Source organism: Mustela lutreola, chromosome 4, assembly GCF_030435805.1.
Source record: "Mustela lutreola isolate mMusLut2 chromosome 4, mMusLut2.pri, whole genome shotgun sequence".
Lineage (NCBI taxonomy): Eukaryota > Metazoa > Chordata > Mammalia > Carnivora > Mustelidae > Mustela > Mustela lutreola.
Genome location: NC_081293.1, coordinates 148,319,399 through 148,341,044, shown reverse-complemented (window position 1 = coordinate 148,341,044; position 21,646 = coordinate 148,319,399).

Genomic DNA, 21,646 nt, shown 5'->3' with positions numbered 1-21,646 from the left:
CCTCTGGGTAGTGCTCAGGGAAGGTATCTCCAAGGAGGTGACATTTGAAGAATGGAAGGAAACCATGGATAGAGCTGTGAAAAATGTTGTCTAGGCACAAGAGCTACAACCTCAAGGAAGAAGCCAGCTATATCCAAATCAGATGATAACCAATTTTCAAGAATCAAACCTGTGATTAATTACTTTCTTGCTAAAATGTTATTTCACATCTCCCCTTGTCAATAGATATGGTTTCTGTGATGGAGATCTCCAGAAAGAGCAAGAAAGAGACAAAGCAAGGAGATGGTATTAATCAGCACATGTTTCTCTCTCCTAAAAATTATGGTAACTTCCTAAGCAGGTGGTGCCAAGCAATGCTGATTGGTTTACTGAAACAATAAACAAAGCCAAGTAATATGATATTCTGATACTGTTTATCCAGATCTAAAATGTCTAGTAGGCCCTTATCTCTGATGATAGTCGGGAGATAGTTAAAGGTATTCTTTATGTCACTGAAGATAAAAAGATACTAGTCCACAACATAGTTTTAACTTGCACTTCAAGTGAGGTTTTACAAAAGTCAGTAAATATAATGTTTAAACACATATTTGGGGTACAAATTTGAGCAAAAATTCTAACGAACACAACTGCACTCTCCCCCAAATGAAAGGCATCAACCGAAAAATGGCAAACCATAAACTCAACATACGACCCCAATGTAGAGGCAGTGTGGGGCGCTGGAGCCCTCCTTCGCTTTAGTGGGGTTCATATTTCACAGCTCTCTTAGGGATGTCACAACTTCATCTCAGTCAAGGGTGGAAAGACGGAAGGACCTGCAACCAACGAGCCTGGCCCTGGCCTCACCTCAGGAGCTAGTCGTCAAACCTCACTTCTCTCCTCCCAGCCCTTCCCTGGTTTCATGTGTGTTCATTTAGTCTTTTGTTCAACTTGGGAATCGATTTTGAGGAGTAGTTTTCAGGCCTCTTCTTTTTAAGTATTGGATTCCTTTTCTGGGGGAATCTTACACAGAAGTCCGACAGAAGAACCTGGAGCTCCTCTCGCTGTAGGCCACCCTTACTCCCCTCTCGGTATCCATGGCACCAGTCTGTAGAGTACAAACCAGTATTTGCACACTGCAGCCTGTGGCCTACTAAAGGTGACGACAAGCATTTTTTTTTTTTTTAAGTTTTATTTTATTTATTTGACAGAGAGAGAGAGTAGGCAGTAGGCAGAGAGACAGGCAGAGAGAGAGGAGGAAGCAGGCTTCCTGCTGAGCAGAGAGCCCGATGCGGGGCTCGATCCCAGAACCCTGGGATCATGACCTGAGCCGAAGGCAGAGGCTTAACCCACTGAGCCACCCAGGCGCCCCACGACGACAAGCATTTTTTAATGAAATAAAACAGGATTGGAAATAGTAGGGTACTCCATACACAGTAAGGATAAGTGTTATTTTGTGGGGGAAAAAATGGTTATATTCAACATATATTCCATGCCTATACAATGGACACTGAAATCAGGTGAACAAAACAGATAAAAGCTCTTGTCATGATGGAACTTACATTCTAGCATGGTATTCATATATATATATATATATATATATATATATGTATATATTATATATATAAAAGAAGGGAGAAATAACTTTGAAAGCCACTGGTATAGCTAATCTCTTAAATATAATCCGAAGGTCATGATTTTCATCAGAGCTGTTTTAAAATTATTTGAAAATTGGATGGGTCTAGAATATATTCATGTATCTGTAAGCTTGACACATACCATTAATTTACTGGCTTTTTAAAAAATTATTTTTTATTTATTTATTTGAGACAGAGAGCACAAGCAGGATGGAGGTACAGAGGGAGAAGCAGACTCCCCACTGAGCAGTAAGCCTGATGACTTGACCCCAAGACTCTGGGATCATGACTTGAGCTGAAGGTATATGCTTAACCAACTGAGTCACCAGGTGCCCTCAATCAGTGGCATTTTAAAGCGTTTAATTATCAATAGCCCAGATCAATTGACCAGATCCCTTCTGAAAATCAAAAATCACACCACTATTGCCTGGGCTGATGCACTGAACCACAAGGAGAAGGACTGGGAAGTGTTCTTGTAGGTAGCTGAAGTGAGTGGCCAGAATTGGAGTTGAGGGCACCTGTAAACCAAAAGTCTGTGTGTATCCACGTAAGGAAGGACATTTGTCTTTACCATCTTTCATTTCTTAACTCAAGGTCAAGTTTCTCTTTTGACATTTTTTTTTTCAAAGATTTTATTTATGTATTTGTCAGAGAGAGGGAGCACAGGCAGGCAGAGAGGCAGGCAGAGGCAGAGGGAGAAGCAGGCTCCCTGCTGAGCAGAGAGCCCGATGCGGGACTCGATCCCAGGACCTGAGCATCATGACCTGAGCCTAACGCAGCCGCCTAACCAACTGAGCCACCCAGGCGTCCCGCTCTTTTGACATCTTTAGGCCCCACAGCCGATAATGACCTCTCACTTCAGTAGTTAGGTCTTTGTTACAACTTCTGCTGTAGTAAGACTTGTCACATTTCACTGTGCATACATGTGAATGTAAAATCATGGGGGATCTTGTTAAGGTACAGATTCTGGTTCAGTAGGTTTATAGTAGGTCCTGGGATATTGCCTTTCTAACAAGCTCTCAGGGACCATGTTATGAATAGCAAGATAATTCTCTCTCTCTCTCTCTCTCTCTCTCACACACACACACACACACACACACCCTACATGTTTCACACATGCTTACAGTGGTTTGTCAGTGTGCTGAGGGCAGGGACTGTGACTTAGTCATATCTAGCTGACTAGTGGTAAAGAGCTATATGGTTTGTAGACTATGTTCTAGAAAATTCAGTGATTAATAACAAAGCCTTTTTACGTTTCAACCATCTGGACTGAAACACTGGGAAATGATGGAGTAAGGGCTAATGATTTAGGTCTAACTTCAGCTCTGCTGTATCTACTTGAAGTCTTCATCAATTCTATTAGTTCATGGTCTTTATGAGCAGTATGAAAGTGTTGAAATAGTCACATAACATTGAGCACAACATGAAAATGCTACAGTATCATGCAAAATCCCTCTTTTGTAAGAAATGTTTATATATAAAATATGTGCTAAAAAATGAAAAGTTGGGACATACTGGGAAGCCTGGCTGGCTCAGTTGGTGGAACATGCAGCTTTTGACTTTGGAGTCCTGAGTTCAAGCTCCACGATGGGCATAGCGCTCAGTTAAAAAAACAATAAATAAAAATAAAGACTAATATATTTAAAATTTTAAAAAACAACAATTGGGGTATATTTATTTCCATTTTAAGAAACATATTTACCTAGAAAAAAATCATCTTTAAGACTTTTTCTTTTCTTTCTTTCTTTTTTTGTTTTGTTTTGTGTGCAAAAAGGTGGTTTTATTAAAGCATGAGGACAGGACCCACGGACAGAAAGAGCTGCCAAGACTTCTTTAAATTAGAACCTACAAACTATACGGCAGTAGGCAGAATTTGGCCCATAGCCATGTTCTATTTATGTGTCTAAAAATCATTTGTCAACAGTTAAAAATTGGGTGATTTCATATAAACATTAATCCAGATATATGACTCCTCTTGAAAAAATCAGAAAATCCTGAATTACTGGGGCCTCTGCCCCTCACTGAATTAGGAGAGGCTGTTGCTTCTAGACAAGACAGGCGCTTTCCACTGATATCGCTTTCCTTTTCTCTCAGGCTGGGGGTCTGCAAATCCCACAGTACATAGTAAGGTCTCTGTGTATTTATGTTCTGACTTGAATTATGTCAGTTCATCAAACACGTATCTTTCCCAGAATATATTCACTGCCTAAGAATATAATCAGAGTGGCGCCTGGATGGCTCAGTCGATTAAACGTCGGCCTTCAGCTCAGGTCATGATCCCGGAATCCTGGGATCAAGTCCCGCAGCAGGCTCCCTGCTCAGTGGGGAGCCTGCTTCTCTCTCTGCCCCTCATCCCACTCTCATGTCTCTCTCACTCTCTCTCTCTCAAATAAATAAATAAAAAATCTTTAAAAATATAATCAGATATATTGTTTACTTAGGCATTTTAAAAGATTATCTCCCACTTTTCATCTATCAGCAAATGTGCTCTAATGAGCAGGATAGTAATTTCTTTTATATTTGACTTCTCTTAATTAGTCAGTCCCTCTTTCTCCCTTAAAAAGATACTCTATTATAGATGCATTTCTATATATTAAACAAAACACTTAAGAGAAGTACATGATAAATGAAAACTCATTTAGAAAACTGATGGACATTGGGGAGGGTATGTGCTATGGTAAGTGCTGTATGGCGATTCACAGACCTGTACCCCTGGGGATAAAAATATATGTTTATAAAAAATAAAAAATTAAATTAAAAAAAAAGAAAAAGAAAAAAAGAAAACTGATGGTAAGGGGCCCCGGGGTATTTCAATCAGTTGGGCATCCGACTCTTAGTTTGATTGGTTGGAGCTCTGCTTCAGCTCTGTGCTCAGCCCAGACATTGTTTGCCCCTCTCCCTCCCTCTCTACTCCTCTCCCCCCCCACCACCACTTGCTCACTCCTGCACATGCTTTCTCTCTCTGTGCCAAATAAATAAATAAATAAATAATCTTAAAAAGAAAAAGAAAATTGGTGGTGAAAATTCCATCTTTCAATATGAGAAAGATTACAAGGCTTCATCATGTTTCTCTAACATAAATGATTTCATTATAAGCACTGGATCTCATGCATCTAAAATACATTTACATAAAAATAGTTGCCACCAATAACTAGGCAACACTCATGCTATGATGTATAAGAAGGCAATGCCACCCCAACACTATTATTATTATGCTGGATACAGCTAAATTTAGCTTTACTTCATCTATCCTCCTTACTCCTCTTGGAATTCTCCAAGTACACGCCCCAGGACATTTGAACTTGCTGTTTCCTCTTCCTGACATACTCTCTCCTCAGATATTCACATGGCCTACTTGCATACTTTTTTCAGTCTCTAATCAGGTGACCTGGACCACCATAAAACAGCAGCCCCACCACTAGCTATCAATGTATCCTGCTTTATTTTTTCAATACTATGTATTACCACCTGACATATATTTACCAATATCTGTTTCTACTCCCATGTCCCTTTTCATATAACCCCTTGAAGAAAGGGACTTGTTTTATCCCAGTGCCTTGATTGGTGCCTGGAAATTTGTAGGAAAAGATCTGAAGGATGAATGATACTGTGTGTCTCTGAATAATTAGAATTCTGTTATTTCTGTTTTAACATTTAGTATTTGAAAGAGAGTCAATAATCATTAAAGATAAATACCCATTACATTTCCCCATATGAGTTCAGGTATCTCTGAAGAGGGAAGCATAACAACCCACAAAATGGATATTTTTTTCCTATCCTCTATTTATTAGCTGTGTTTCCTATTTTCTATGTATTTTTGGACACAGCACATCCTGTGCATCAAACATGGATTGTTTTCTTAAATATTATTTTATATGATAGTTTGGTAAGGAAAATGTCTATGTGTCTTTCAGATGTCCTCTTTGTATTCATTAGCACAGAACGGGAAAAGTCCCAACCCCCCAAACACACCACATCATAGCACACAACTGACCCTGCATCTACGGAAGGATGACTGACTTCCTTTTATCAGAATATCACGCAAGGAAAGCCAGGTGGTGAAGAAGAATGCCAAGGCGATTTTGATTTTCTGAAATGCTTTAAGCTGATGTTCATCTGTTTTGTGAACATATACACCCCCAGTAAGGCGACACATCAAGGATTCAACAGCTAACTTCTCAGAAAATGTTCACACAATGACGACATTTTGAGAAATCAAGAGCGTATTTCTAAAAAGTGCATCGAGCAGCAGATTCAAAAGCATGTTCAGTGAATTGACCAAGCTATTTACCCTTCTCTGGAGCCCTTTCAGAGCAACCTAGCTTATCAGTGAGCTGAGCTGCCAGAAACACATATCCTGGAGGGTAAAGGAGACAACTCATTCTCATTCTAAAATAGTGAGAGTGGAGAAGTGACTCCTGCATTCACTCAACACATTCTGTCATCCTTATCTTGAGGAAATAACTTATTTCTCTCTCAAAGATAACACTATGTGTCACGTTACCACCAGGCCAGCCTCTGAGGGCTTTAGAAAAACAGCACCCTGAGAACATTCAATGTATAGAGTCCTGAAACAGCTTAATATACATATAGATTACAGGAGGGTTAGCATATTGTGACGATGGAACATTCATCTGGGCCAAGGCACATGGAGAAATCTGTATTTTGTTGCGGTGACACCCAAATTCCCAGATACGTTCTTCCACACAAAGAAGAGATAAATGTATAATTAAACAAAGTAAATGTTTTAGAAGTTCCTTTAGAAAAGAGAGAAGGCATATGTCAACCAAGGAACACAGGTTTCTACGATATATTGTGAACTGTCAGCAAGAACTCAGTGAAAGGAATGCTCACACTGTGTTCAGTGTTGAGTGCCTTGGTACCACGAGCACATACACTGGATTGTTCTCAGATATCTACTTTTCAGTACTTCAAAGTCCATTCTGGATGGTACCATCAAACAGAAGAGAGCTTCCTGTCAAGGCATCACCCAGTGAGGACTTTCAAGGACGCTTCTCCCTACCCACCCACCACATATCTTCTTTGGAAGTTTTCTAATTTTGAGACCATGTCTCCCAAGAGTTTGAAAATTTATGAAATGATGGTTGTTGCTTATGATGAAAATAGAAGAGTGCTTGACTTATTATTTCTCCGGGAGGCAGTCTGTAGTCCGGGACCACACCGTTACCTGAGCCCTCCTCTGATCTCAAACACTTTGGGTCGACTTCTGGGTCATTCCTGTCTTGTCACATGCGCATTGGAGACCTTTGAAAGGATGCACACATGTATGTGGCAGGAAAGACAACATTTATTAAAGAAAGCTTAGCAGTCCGTTTTCAAAGGAAAAGATTTTTAAAGACTGCTTCAGAGAAGAGCATAAACCTTTGGAAGACGGCTATCTCTTAGAGACCATGAAGTCTGAGGAAGAGAAAAAAAAATACAACTATTAAAATGCACATACACTGCTGGCTGGCACTGTTGTGACAGCCCGCGGTGTGAGCGCCAGTCAATTATCTGCACAAATGCCTCTTGTGCTAATGAGCACTCAGAAAAATCAGCAGACTTTTCTGGCAAGGAGAAAAGATCAGTTTCATTGCTTGCAGAACTAATTCAGGGTACAAAAGTGAAGGCTCCCTGATCGCTGCCTCTTTTACTGTTCCTTTTGTCAAGGCTTTTGATGTGTACTGAAGAGCGAGGCCTGTGTTTGGGCCTCTCCATCTCCAGTTCATTGCCTGCCATTAACATACATATCCATATGAAAAGTGCGGGAAGTCACTAACAGCTGTCCAGAAAGGAGCTGGAGAAGGGAGGAGAGAAAAGGACCGATTCCTTCTCAAAATGCTGACAATACTATTTAGCCCCTTTTTGGCAATGATATACCTAACTTTTTAAAGCCGCCTTTCACTCAAAAAGGGACTAGGCATAATACAACATTCAAACACATAGTGGGTTTTTTTCATTTTGAAACAGTCATTTGCTGTATTCAGGGGGAAAAAAGTCTGTAGTTACCAGATGCAAAGGAAATCCATCATTCATGATACATATGTATATGGAAGGCACACACACACATACGCACACGTGTGCATGCACGCGTACGCACACACACAGACACACACACGCCCACTCGACATTGCTTTTGCAGGATGCTAAGCTCACAACTTCCACTTTACCCAGAGGAAACCCCCCTGCAGCAGATGCTTGGGAGAAGCTCTATGCCCACGGCCGCCTTCAGCTTGAGACGCTGACAGTTGTCTGTGGTCCATTTGTTATCAATGGATACCGTGTTAGTGAAAGAAAATACTGTCAAAATGGTGCCATAAGAATTTAAAAGAAGATTTAATAATTTCTCTCTAGAGGAGTTGATGAATACAGGAGTTGATGAAGACAAGTTGGGAATTTCGAGGTCATGGCTTTGAACATGTGGAATTCGTCTTACACGTTTTCCAAATCCCGTGAGACCATTAAAGATAGCTGCGTAATTGGGTGATCTTGTCATATCATCCATGGTAAACAATGTTTAGAGAAAGTGATAAAAGGTCAGCTAAAGCACATCTTCCAAGAGGGAAATAGCTTTCCTTTAAAGAGGAGGTTCTGAAGGCCAGAGTGGGAAGAAGTGAGTTTTTAATGGATGAAAAAGGGAGCTTCCCAATCATTTGGTCTGTGGCTGAGTTTTGTCAAACTCAGAAAGAAAGCCTGTGATGGATAAATGCTGCTCCTTCTCCCCCAACCCATCCCTGCAGCCCCTCCCCCCGCCCCCCCCCCCCCCCCCGAGTTCACGACCCTGGGGAAATCTGTGCCAATCAATGACCAAGGTTTGAAGTAGTTCATAATCAGGATCTTTCTTTTTGCTTTTCTTTCTTTCCTTTCCTCCTTCTTTCTTGCCCAATCAGGATCAAAACATTGGGGTAAACTGCTAGCTCCCATTCCATAAAGAGTCTATTCCTGTAAGGATCCTCCCACCTTGCAGAAACAGCTTGTGCCACGTAAAACCCAGACTTTAATCCCACTTGTTGCTCCCTCAACACCTCCCCCCCGTTTCTATTCTCTTTTCCGCAGCATCTCTCCCAGATCAGTCACTAAAAATCTTCAACTCTGCCTATTTTGATCTGAAAATTAAATCTTATTTATTATGCATCCTGTTTGTTGTCCTCAAAGAACACCAGCATTCACTTAAAGGGGTCCAGAATGACTTCTTAAACACATTTCTCTCTTTGCTGCAATTAAACAAAGTGGAGCTGTGATTAGTCCTCCACAGGGGGGAAAGAAAAAGACACCCTTGAATCAAAATGGGGGGACCTGGCTGGGCATTATGGCCTCACAATGCCGGAGTTTATTGCTGAAACCTTCTTCTCCCCTAGCTCGGCACTCCATGGGAACTTCAGTCAGGTGGAAAGTTATTCTCTTCTCTGCCGGAGCAGCTCCAAGTAGCGTAAGACACACTGCAGCCCCTAAAGCTCTTCTTCGTAACTGAGACATTTAGGATAATCTTTATGGGAGTTTTGCATGAGCTTCTGCTTTCTGTTGCACTTAGAAGGAGAGTTAATGATGAGCTTTCACTAGCTCCCCGCTCTCTCTCTCTTTTTTTTGAAATCTAAGCCAAAAAGCGCCTGTTTAAGTTAAGTACCACCTCCCTCCAGCCCTTGGGAAACCACTCAAGAGGGCTTTGCTTGGCTCTGTGTTCATGACACATAATGAAAACAATTTTACGCTGCGGAGGGAAGTATTGGGCAATTACTGATGTACCAGCCACCTGCAGTAGCGAGCCCTTGCTGCAGCATTGCGCGGTTCATGAATATTTTATGGTGTGATGTTATTTGAATGGCTGGGGCAGGTGAAGGGGGCCGAGGGAGTAATAAGGAACTCTGCTGGAGGCTGTGTAGCTACTCTGTTTCCCCGCAGAGCCCACAGTGCAACACCAAGAAGCGTCCTGACCCCGCCTGGATCGACGCGAGGGCAGCTGAAGCTGAGGCAGGATGGTGTGACAAGGCATGGTGGGCGCCCTTTACAGACCCTTGTCTGCCGATTTTACACACGATGTCCAGCGTGAAAGGCCCCGGCATCCATCTTGTCTGATTTAATTTGATAAATTAAGTGTGGATAAGGATTAAATGAGAATTTTGTAATGGAGAGAGCTTGTCCTTACTCTCTAATCCAGTTAAGAGAGTATGGGAGAAACCCTATAAAATATAAAGCAGTGGCTTGAGAAAGCAAAGGGAAAAAGAGAAGGGAGAGAATCGCTTGTTACTTCCGTGATATTAGGGCCATCTAGAAGTTGGATGAAAATGCAAGTCTTGCTTTCTGGTGTTTGCATGTGAAATACACATGTCCTGTGTACAAACATATCTACCATCGTATGTGCACATTTAACGGAGGACCTAGAAATACAGGCGAGAACTAGGGATCGCAACACGGTTCACATGATCAAATATGGCTGGTGAGAATTGTTCGTGAATAGGTGCAATATTTTGAGTATCATTTCCTTTTTCAAATGTTATTTTCCTAACAGGAAATGTCAAGATTTAAACTTGGCATCAGAGCATGAAGAATACATCTTCAGCATTTCAGACTTTGTGACTCTTCCTCCTGGCATATTGAAGATTTCAGGCACACATACACACACACACAAAAAATCATATTGTATATGACCAAGATACAAACAGTATAAAAATTATTTTATTTGACAGTTGTATTTCTATAGAATGGAATGGTATGAACAAACACTAGTTATCTAGACAGTCGATGGAAGTTCAAAACAATGCCATGTGAGACACTATTAAAATTCTTTTTTAATTTGTGTGTAGTGTGTGTGTGTGTGTGTGTTTAGAAGGGTGTGCTTTTGAGGAAGAGCTTGGAAAGGCTGTACATTAGACTCCAGGCTGAATAGCTTTGCTGTAGAGAACATGCTTAGAAAAAGATACAAAAGATTTGCAGAATCCTTGGACACAAAGTGGCATAAAGAACAGAAATCCTGAACAGAAGCACAGAAGGAAAATGTAGCCAACCAGACATTCTGAGAATAATGTGAGGCAACAGAGGAATTGCCAGTGACAATTTTAAGAGTATAAAAGATACTCTTTAATTTTTGTAAGCGATAGTTTTACAGGTATGCTCCTATATTTCATAACATTAATTTCGAACTCATACCAGAATGAAATCCTGTGGTATTGTGTTAAATTTTCTACTTTAACATTGACCTTGTAGTAGAATATTGAAATGCCACTGCTTCCAATGGTTGGCAATCCCATTTACACTTCAAAAATTATAAAGTCAGGATGACAAAATGATAAGTGTTTATACAATCTGAGCATGAGCCACTTTATCAAATGGCAGTACATTACCTAAATTCTAATCTTATTATTTAGTATTGGCATTCCTATCTGGTGTGTCCATTGGAAGAATTGTCTCAGCTTGCTTGAATATGCCATTTATCGTCCATACATAAGGTACGATGTCAGTCCTTTTTAAAATATTGGTACTTTTCATTAACAAAGAGGAAATGATGACATCAGATGATCTTGATAAATCATGTCACTGGAAGCCACCTCTATCCACAAACAGGTTGAATTCAAGAGGAAGGCAATAAAATGGCAAATAGTATTAATGTAGGAATATTAATAGGAATTAACATACATTCAAGAAATTCCAAAATATTTAATTTTATCTCACTATATGTATTTTTCCTGCCTCATAATGTATGTTAAAGGTGCCCTGATTTAGCAATTTTACAAAGATCAAATTATAAACATGCAGTAAATTTCAGATTCTTGTAATTAGATTTTTACCTTACGAGATGTTAAATTCTGATGTAAACGACTATATTTAAAAGCCTGTCTTCTAAAAGAAAATTGCTATTTGACAATTCTATAGAATATTCAAGAAAGGTAATTATACGGCTCTGGTTATTAAAGATGCAGGTGTTGAAGAAAGTCACTGCTTTGGTTTTTGCAAAAAACTCTGAGGAAGAGAGAGAAGAGGTGATGACATAACCCCAGTGCCAAATCTTTATCCTCAGAATATCAGAATGTGGGTTCACACTCCCTCTCCTCTCACAGGTAATACAATAATAATCAGAAGAAAAAAAATCCCAGCCAACCCACTGATTCAGGGAAGCTGGAATGACAGCAGGCAACAATCAGATACTGAAATAAAACATCGGCCATAAAATTGAGAGAGAGAGAGCATCTTTTTCTACCAAAAAAAAAATAATCAATGCCATATAATCAAATAGGATCAAGAAATGACCACAGCAAAATTGGTCTTGACTAATCCTGCTTTGCAGAAATGCTTTGGGCTTTAGCATTATTTATCCAAATACAAGTAACACTCCTAGCAGCAAATTAAATTCTGAGAATCACAAATTTAACTGAAATCTTACCTAATTATTTAACTCAAATGTTTTGTAATATTATGAAATGTTGGGTCTAGAGAAGCTCTAACTGTTTTTATTTTATTGAAGAGTAAAAAGTTTTTCATGAATGGTAGATGTGGAACACCAAGTAGACACACACACACATGCACACAAACACACTCTGAGTGGCCAGTGTTATTGGAAAGGATGTTCTAAGGGGTATTTAATCCTTTGGCTCAATAGCAACCAAAAAGCTTGTTCTGAGTTTGAATATATATCAAGTTTTCAAAAGACATTTATGCCATCTTTTCTACTGGATAAGGAACAGAAGTTAACAGATCATTGGTCAATAAAAAGACAAGGCAAACACAAAGGTTTTACGTGTTGGGCACCTCATTCTTCTCTTTTTAACCTTTCTGGATGTTTTTAGAACAGATACTTAGAACTGTTTGAAAAAGAAAAGGTGGGACCTGCGGTATTTTTTTAAGTCCCTAAACTATTCTAAACTGTGTTTTAAAAAGAAATTTCAGAAAAGAACAAGAAAGGCAACCATTTCTTCTTAATACTGCTGAAAAACATACCTGAAGAATCATTCTTGGTCTCTTTTTAGTAAAGGTCTTTGTCTTTCCACTGAGGACGTTTTCTCTTCTACCCAAGAGCTGAGGTCCTATCCTGGCCACTGAGCTAGCTCTACAGTATTTACTTTTTATTCTTTAATTAATGGGCACTCCCATAATTATTCAACTCTTTCAAACATACGGATTGATTACAATGCAAGCGGCACCCCCTAGGGTTGGATGGTACAGTGGTCCCTGAATGCATGGATCTCTGCTTGGTAGTACAGACCTCCTGCCTCCTTAATGACCAAGGGTTTACTTTTTCCTCTCATCCCCCTTTCATGCTTCCTTGGTGTTCTTTCCATAACTGATGGTCCATTGAAATAAACTCACCAACTTGAAACGACTCCATTTCTCCCTCTTCCCATTTTTATATAGCAGCCTAGGTTCACAAAGCACTTTCCACAGTGAACAGCTACTTGATTCCCACCACAGCCTGGTCAGAACAGCAAGGAAAGTCTTCTATTCTGATGGCACACATTGGGGACTAAGGCTTTGAAAGGGGCAGCCTCTAAACTTGAACTTGGCTTTGCTGGCTCCTGATCCAGTGCTCCTGCTACTCCCCCACATTGCCTCTCTTTGGTGCCTGCTTTCACACAGTTCCGAGTCACCAGAACTTAAAGCAGTGGAAGGCACCCGCATACTGGCCAGACAGAATTTGGGGCTGCTGTATCTTCTGGTCCATGGCAGGAAGACTGAGGCAAAGGGAGGGACAAAAATGTGGCTGCTATATTATCTTTCATGAAAACAGGTTTAAGTCTGTAGGGGGTAGGGGGTAGGTGGGGGTCGAGGTTGGTGGGGGAAGGGAGTAGAACAGCATTGTGGTTGACAGATTGGATGATTCAAGGATCACTTGAAGCAAGTAGGTCTTAGAGCTCCCAACTACTTCTCAGTGACACCTATTACTGAAAAAACAAACAAACAAACAAACAAACAAAAAACCTGTCCAGGGAGTGTAGACATAATGGTGATAACTTTAGACCCTGGGCAGTTGACCTCATGAACAGAAATGCTGTCTGAGAAACTTGATGGGCAGAAAATCTGGAGTGTCTTCTATGGTACTTACACAAAGGAAACTGGCTTTCAGCTAATAATGAAAACATGTTGGTTATTATTTCTCCTTTGAAGTCCAGCCTCCCCAAAACTAGGCTTCAGGAAATAGCATGTAGGTGTCATGGAGTTTTATTAACCTGCATAGAGCAGGTGGCCCCAGGGATTTACTCTACATCGCTTTTAGGATAGAGGAGCTGCACCATTTCATGTGAATGACATCCTTGGTCTACACGACACCAAAATTCTGGCACATTTTGTAGTTTTCTGAAAAATGCAAGTCCTGATTCTTAGATCTTATCTCAGCCCACCTTTGCCCTTGCTCTTTACATATCAGCCTCATGGATTATTTCTGTTCCTCAAACATTTGAAATTGGCCCCACCTTAGGATCTTCGTGCTTGCTGTTCTATGGAGGGGAACGTTTCTTCCTTAGGTGATCTTGCTGGCACTGTCATTTTATCCAGGTTTCAGATGGAACATCGCTCCTCAGGGAGAAGCCCACGTACAGTTATCCCTCAATTGTCACAGGATCTGATTTCATTTTTGTGGTTTTTTGTTTTAGGTTTGGGCTTCCCTTCTTAATATCTTTCCCCTTTTAACATGTTACATTAGTATAATACACTTGTAACAATTTATGAACCAATGTTAATACACTATTATTAACTAAAGTTTATCATTTATTCAGATTTCCTTGTTTTTCTACCTCATGTTCTTCTCTGTTTCAAGATCTCATCCAGGATAACATATTACATTTAGTCATGATGTTTATTCATATCTCTGCAGTGACAATTTCTCAAACTTTCCTTGTCTGCCTTTTTGGCTGCTGATTGCCAATGCCGAGAACAGTATATATCTACCATATAACTGGTATTCAAAATATTTGCTGAGTGTGTGTAAATGAGCTAATAGCTTGAGTGAGGAATTCACCATTGGTGTTATATTACTTTGCATTTGTTTAGTACTTAACAATTTACAAATGCATTCATTTATCTTATTCCTTATCCTGATAATCCTGTGAGGCAGGCCCTGGGGATATGTATTACATACACCTTATGAGACCTAAGGTTCAGAGAACTTAGTGAATTGCCTTTGGTACAGGAATGCTGAGATTACACCCCCAATTCTCTGATGATCCTATTCTTTCTAGTACCTCTGTGGAAAGGATGGACCAAGAAAGAAAATGCCATCACATCCAATTTTATCTTGGGTGGTGGGTAAATAAAATGTCAAGAGCCTCTATAATCTTCACTGGAATACAAAACAACAAGTTGAATAAACAAGCACAAGATACAATAGATAGAGCAGACAGACAAGATAGATTTATGTTTGACTCTAGAATTAGGTCAAATTGACTTTACAGTTGTACTTTTTTCAGCAAACACATAAACTTCTATCTGTTGAGTGAATGTTTAATGACTCTTAATTGTAGGTACATTGTTAAGGTTTAATTGGAAGAGGTACCTTATTAGCCTAAGGCAAAATTTTAAGAAGCATCACAGTAGAACTGCTGTGGCTTTGGTAAAACATGTTATACTTGTTAATCTTGATAAAGGTAAGTTAGTGGGATGCCAATTAAACAATTAATTTCTGGTGTTATAGAACAATCAAACATTTAAAAGATAGAAATCTAAATTCTAAGGTTTTTATAGGAATTACTTTTTTATTATAAATAATGGTATACACTCTTATGACTTCTGTAATTTAACCTGTCATTTAACAAGTGAGGATGCAAAAGGTGAAAGAAGTTGAGTAACTTCCCCAAAGTCAACATCCACCAGATTAATGATAAGAGGTGAGTCTTGATCTCAGGTATTTTGGCTTCCATTCCAGTGTTCTTTCACTTCCTCAAATTGTGTGTGTAATACTTAAATCAAAGGAATGTGAATTGATATTCTCTCTTTTTTAAAAAAAATATTGATTTACTTATTTGATAGAGAGAAAGAGGGAGAGAGTGGGAGCATGAGGTGGGGAAGGGGCAGTGGGAGAGGGACACAAACAGACTCCCTGCAGAGTGGGGAGCCTGACGAGGGGCTCAATCCCAGGACCTTGAGATCATGACCAGAGCTGAAATCAAGCATCAGACACTTAACATCACTGACAGAGCTACCCAGGCACCCCACTGAGTTGATATTCTAATAATAGAGCTTGTCTCTTTAAACTAAGTGTAACTGTTCATTGCCTTCTAAAAAGTGATGGATCAATTCTTTATGATGAATAAATACTATCACTTCTCCCAGTCAAACCTGTATGGGCTGAAAAAGAGCATGATCCCCAAATTTTTACAGAAAACTGTAAAGGAGAAATAACTTCCCTGGGTCAATCAACCCTCCTGTTGCATATTCATAATATGTTTCCTCAAGAGAAAAGTTAGCAACCTTTGTGGATGCTTCTGAAACAGGGAAAGTATTCTAGAATAATGAAGGATTTTAGATACCAAATCAGTCCATGCCATAGTTGAGTAACATGATGATTAAAAATATCATTATAAATAAGCAAGAAACACCAACAGCTCTCTTCGTGATAAAGAATGGGTGGGCCTCTATACTGCCAATACCATCCTCCTATACTGCAGGAATTTCAAATGCAATAGCCAAGTTTACGTAAAGCTGGTGAATATTATTTTTCAGCTCCACATAAGGTGCATAATGCCTCCAGACCTGATTAAAAAAGCTTATTTGAAGGCAAATGCTATTGCTCAAAATGTTTTATGGCATTTGGTGATGTTGAGTAAGCTTATGTCATAAGAAAGGGAAAACCTTATGGATTCAGGGAATGAGACAGAGGGAGGTCTTTGTTGTTGTTGTTCACAAATTGAGTTACTTCAGACTTCTGACCAATGAGGTTATTGAAAATGAGTGTGTCTGGTAGAGATGATGGCCTGGGCATAAAATAAAGGAGCCCAGAGAGAATTGTGACAAGGCTCCTGGGGTGGTGTGCCAGCTTTACTTTATCCTATCAGCCAAGGTGAATGTAAATGATTATCAAGAGAGTGGAGGTCACGATGAGGGGAAGGCAAATCCCCAATTATGTAAGGAAGTAACAGCTATCTATAGAGTTAGGCTGCGACATAACTTCCTAGTTAATGAACTGATTTATTTATAGGCAACATATGTTATTTTTTTCACAAACACAGCCTCAGACTTGTTCATTTTTGTTAAGAAACTAAGAGATGCAAGATACGTTAAGGTACTTGCTCAAGGATGACATTTGAGCTGTCTACAAGAAGACTATTGCAGAAACCCTGCGGTCAGATAAATTAGTCAGGGAGTCAGCGTTTATTGAGCTTTTTCTGTGCCTGTGGTTTGGGAAGTAGAAACTCAAAGGCATAGTTATTGTTAATAGAAATTTACAGTTAAATCTTAGACTATAAGAGGGTGGTGGGGTTATGGACATTGGGGAGGGTATGTGCTATGGTGAGTGCTGTGAAGTGTGTAAACCTGGCGATTCACAGACCTGTATCTCTGGGGCTAATAATACATTATATGTTAATTTTAAAAAATCTTAGATTATAAATTAGGAAGCTACCTCTTGTGTGACTTTGGCTACCCGTTCGACCTTTCAATTTTGCTTGCTACAAGAATAAAATCTTTGCTCTTAGAAGAATTATAGCGTAATGTATAAGACCATAGGCTTTAGATCCAGATCAAACTACACTGGATTCTTAGTCAACATTTACTGGTTATGTGATTTGGGCAAGTGATTTAAATTTTCTGTGGTACCCTGATATGCATAAGTGCTCCATAAATGGTAGCTATTGCCCTTAAGAGTGACGAATCAGTTTTATTAACATTAATCAGAGAGTAGTGTTTAAGTACCAAGAAACTTGTGAGGTTAGCACTATAAATAAAAGTTCTCTGGGATAACTCATGAAAGAGATGTGTTCTATAGGAGAAAGAAGGAAATCTGTCATTATTTAAGAAGACTGTACATATGCATCTCCACCCACTGAACTGTGGCATACTGTGGAGATAAGAGTATGCTGTATCACAGTGGAACAGGGATGTTCATGGCTGATTACTCGAAATAGCAAAGATATGGGAAAAACTCGAATTTCTCTAATAAAAATTATAATAGCTTGTTGAGTGTTAACTATATCCCAAGTACTATTGGAAGTTTTTAAAATTAATAATTTATTTCCCACAAAACCTCTATGAGGTATGTACCATGATCATCCCTACTTAACATACAGTCATGTCAAAGAACTTATGTATATCTATATGTACTCTCCTGAAATGTTGTCCAAGCAATAATAGGCAACATTCAAAATTCCATCTCTCTCTCTCACACACACATACACATATATAAAAGTGGTCAGATTGGATTTAAAGAATTAACCCAACAAGAGATTTCTTATAAGAGACTCAGTTTAAATATTGGACACAGCTTTTTAGAAAAGCTAAAAGGATAGGAAAAAATATCATCCAGATACAATCTACAAAAATCAATTGTATTTCTAATATCAACAATAAAACATAAAAATACTAAAAATATTGTCTGCAAAAGAATAAAATATAACAAACACTTTGTAGCAAATCAAACAGAAGGTATTTAAAAATTCTATACCAAATAGTGCAAAATGCTATTAAGATCAATTAAAGACTTAAATAAATGGAGCATATACCATGCTAATGGATTAGAAGGCTAAATTGTACAATGATGTCATTTCCTCCAAAACTGATCTATGGAGTCACTATAACCTCAATCACTAATCCCAGTTGTGTGTGTGTGTCTGTATGTGTGTGTATCTGTGTGTAATTTGAAAAGCTGATGCTAAAATGCATGCAGTTATGTTAAAAAATAACTAATGCAATCTTGAAGAAGGATATAACTTCTAAACTACCAGATCTAACTACCAGACATAGTAATGACTAATGAACTGGTATTGGTTCAAGGGTAGACAATAAACCAGTGGAACAGACTAGAATTCAGAAACAGATCCAAACACATAGGGTCACCTGATGTTTGACAAAGCTGACACTACAGTGCAATAGGGAAAGGATGACAATTATTTTTTTCAATAAATGGTGCTGGGTCAATTGGATATCCATTTGGAAACAAATGAATGTTAAACCTTTCATCTCACACCATCCTCAGAATTCAATTCTACTTGGAGTATAGATCTAAATGTGAAAGGTAAAAAAAAAAAAAAAGCTTTTAGGAGAAAACTTAGGAGCATATGTCATGACCTTGGAACAGGAAAAGATTTCTTAAACAGGGCACACACACACACAAAAACTAATCATAAAAGAAAAAAAGGATAAATTGGATTACATTAAAATTAAGAACTTCTGGTTATCAAAAGACACTGTTAAGGGAAAGAAAAGGCAAGCCAGACTGGGAGAAATTATTTGCACTAACATTTACCAGACAAAGAATTTATCCTCAGGACATAATGGACTCCTATCAAATAACAATTAAAAGCAAACAACCCAACATAAAAACGGGTAAGACTGAACGGCACTAAACATAAGATCACCAAATGGCCACAGGAAAACAGACGAATGCAAACATAAACTGCAACGAGACACATTTTCATGCCCATTGGAAAACTAAATTGGACCAAGAGTGGTGGGGAGTGTGGCAATGAAGCAAACTTGCACGTCTTACAGAAGTGTACATTGGGACAATCACCTTGAGAAACTATTTGACAGTATCACCTGAAGCTGAACATGTCCATTCCTGTGAAAACACAATGAGTACTTTGTCCTGCTCCCACGTGAATAGTGTATGCATTGTTTACACGGAGATGACGAGACAGTCTGCATCCCGCGACACTGTAAGGGCAACAAGCCCACCTGTGCAGTCCTGGGACTCAAAATAAATGAGACCTTGAACTTGGCCCAGAAGTCTTGCCCACCTTGCAAAAACAACTTTATCACCGACTTTTGCAGCGCCAATATCTGAAAACAGGACATGACTTTTGTGGACACGATAATTACGTAAGAGAGTTGTTCTTTCCCACTGCAAATAGGTGAAACCACTAATGTGAACTTGGAAATCTGGAGGGGTTTTTCGGTTTAAATAATTTCTTGGTTTTCTCTTTGTGGGAGCCTTCTGAAGCCTGACTCTTACACCAATTCGCAAACAAATGTTTTTTCTCTTTCAAATCTACAAACCTTCTTCTTCTTTTTTAAAAATTTATTTGACAGAGAGAAAGAAAGAGCGAGCACAAGCAGGGGGAGTGGTGGAAGGAGAGGGAGAAGCAGGCTTCCCCATGAGCAGAGAGCCCAATGCAGGGCTTGATCCCGGGACCCTGGGATCACGACCTGAGCCGAAGCAGACACTTAACCCATTGAGCCACCCAGGCACCCCTACAAGTCTTCTTTTGACAATCTTAAAACTGATGAATTCTGCTCCTAGTTATAGACACAACACAATTGATGCTAAACATCGAGAATGTGAATCAATGATTTGTGGTATAAAATGGGACTGAATAGGATCACTAAATGCACTGCAGTTTACATATTCAGTGGAATATTATACAACACGAGAATAAACAAGCCACGGTTGCAAGCCACAACAAGGATCCATCTCGACAAACATAATTTTGAGCAAAAGAGTCCAAAAAATACTACTTTATGATTCCATGTATATTAAAGTTTAAAACAGGGCGATTTATCTGTGGTGCTAGAAGTCAGGGGTGTGAGATACAATTACCTGCGGGGCTGGATAATGATTAGCTTGAGGAGTGATTCATGTGCTGGGAATATTCTTTCATGACCTACATGCTGATTACATGGCTGTAGTCACTTTATGAAAATTCATCAAAGCGGACAATTAAGATCTGTGCACTTTTTTGTCAGTATGTCATACTTAAAGATTATTTTATTTATTTTTTATTTTTTAAAGATTTTATGTATTTATTCATATGGCAGAGAAAGAGATAGAGAGAGATGGAGACAGAGTACAAGCAGGGGAGCAGCAGGAGAGGGAGAAGCAGGCTCCCCGCTGAACAAGGAACCCGATGCGGGACTCGATCCCAGGACCCTGGGGTCATGACCCAAGTCAAAGGCAGATGCTTAACCAACTGAGCCACCCAGGCGCCACATAAAGATTATTTTAAAATGGCAAAGGACATAGACTGATGGTAGACAAGAGCGCATGGACGTGCGTCGGTGTGAGGAGCAACGCGGAGCCCAAGGCTGACAGTGATCGAGGCTGGGCTGACTCGTGTGGAGAGCAGAGGCCGTGTGTATGAGAGAAATAGTCTGAACAAGTCTCTTAGAATGAATTCTTTCTCAAAACGGGGAAGACTTTGGTCAGGGATGGTGGGGATCGGTGAGGGGGCTGGGCTGGTAGTGGTCTGAAATAGGAGAAATTTCAACAACGAAAAGTGAGAAAAGCCTCAGGCTACAGTGTAAGGAAGGTAAGAGTCAAGGCGTTCATCGGGTTCCAGCCTTGCCAAGGGTTAACGATCAGTACGTTTTCATCTGCATTGTTTTCCTCCAATCTGGCCCATGATCAAATGGGTTCACTGAACACCTCTACACATCTCACGGGATGATATCCTCACAGGATGGGTGTGAGTGTAGAGGCAGTGCACAACAACAGCCTCATTGCTAACACTTCCTGACCATCATCCACAAATACCTGTCAGTATTTCATGATGGGCTCCCTACATACCCAGGCACTGGTAACATGGAATAAAAAATAAGATATGAGGTCCTCAGAAAAGCTAACAACATACACAGAGATATAAGGCTACCACATATAAAACTACTGAGTGAATCTAAGAAGGGCATTCTAGTGTCTGCCTCGTGTGAGGAGCTCACACCCAGCCACCTGGCTAAGGTTCTCATTGTGTAAAGGGACCATGAGGTATAGTATCAGGAAACAGCTGGGAGAATTCCCCTGACAATGCCTCTGGAACTGCATACATGTTTTTCTTGCTTTTAACGATTTTATTTTTAATCTCTACACTCAACATGGGGCTCCAACTCATAACCCTGAGATCAAGAGTTGCATGCTCTACTGCCTGAGCCAGCCAGCTGCCCCTGGAACTGCATACATCTTTATG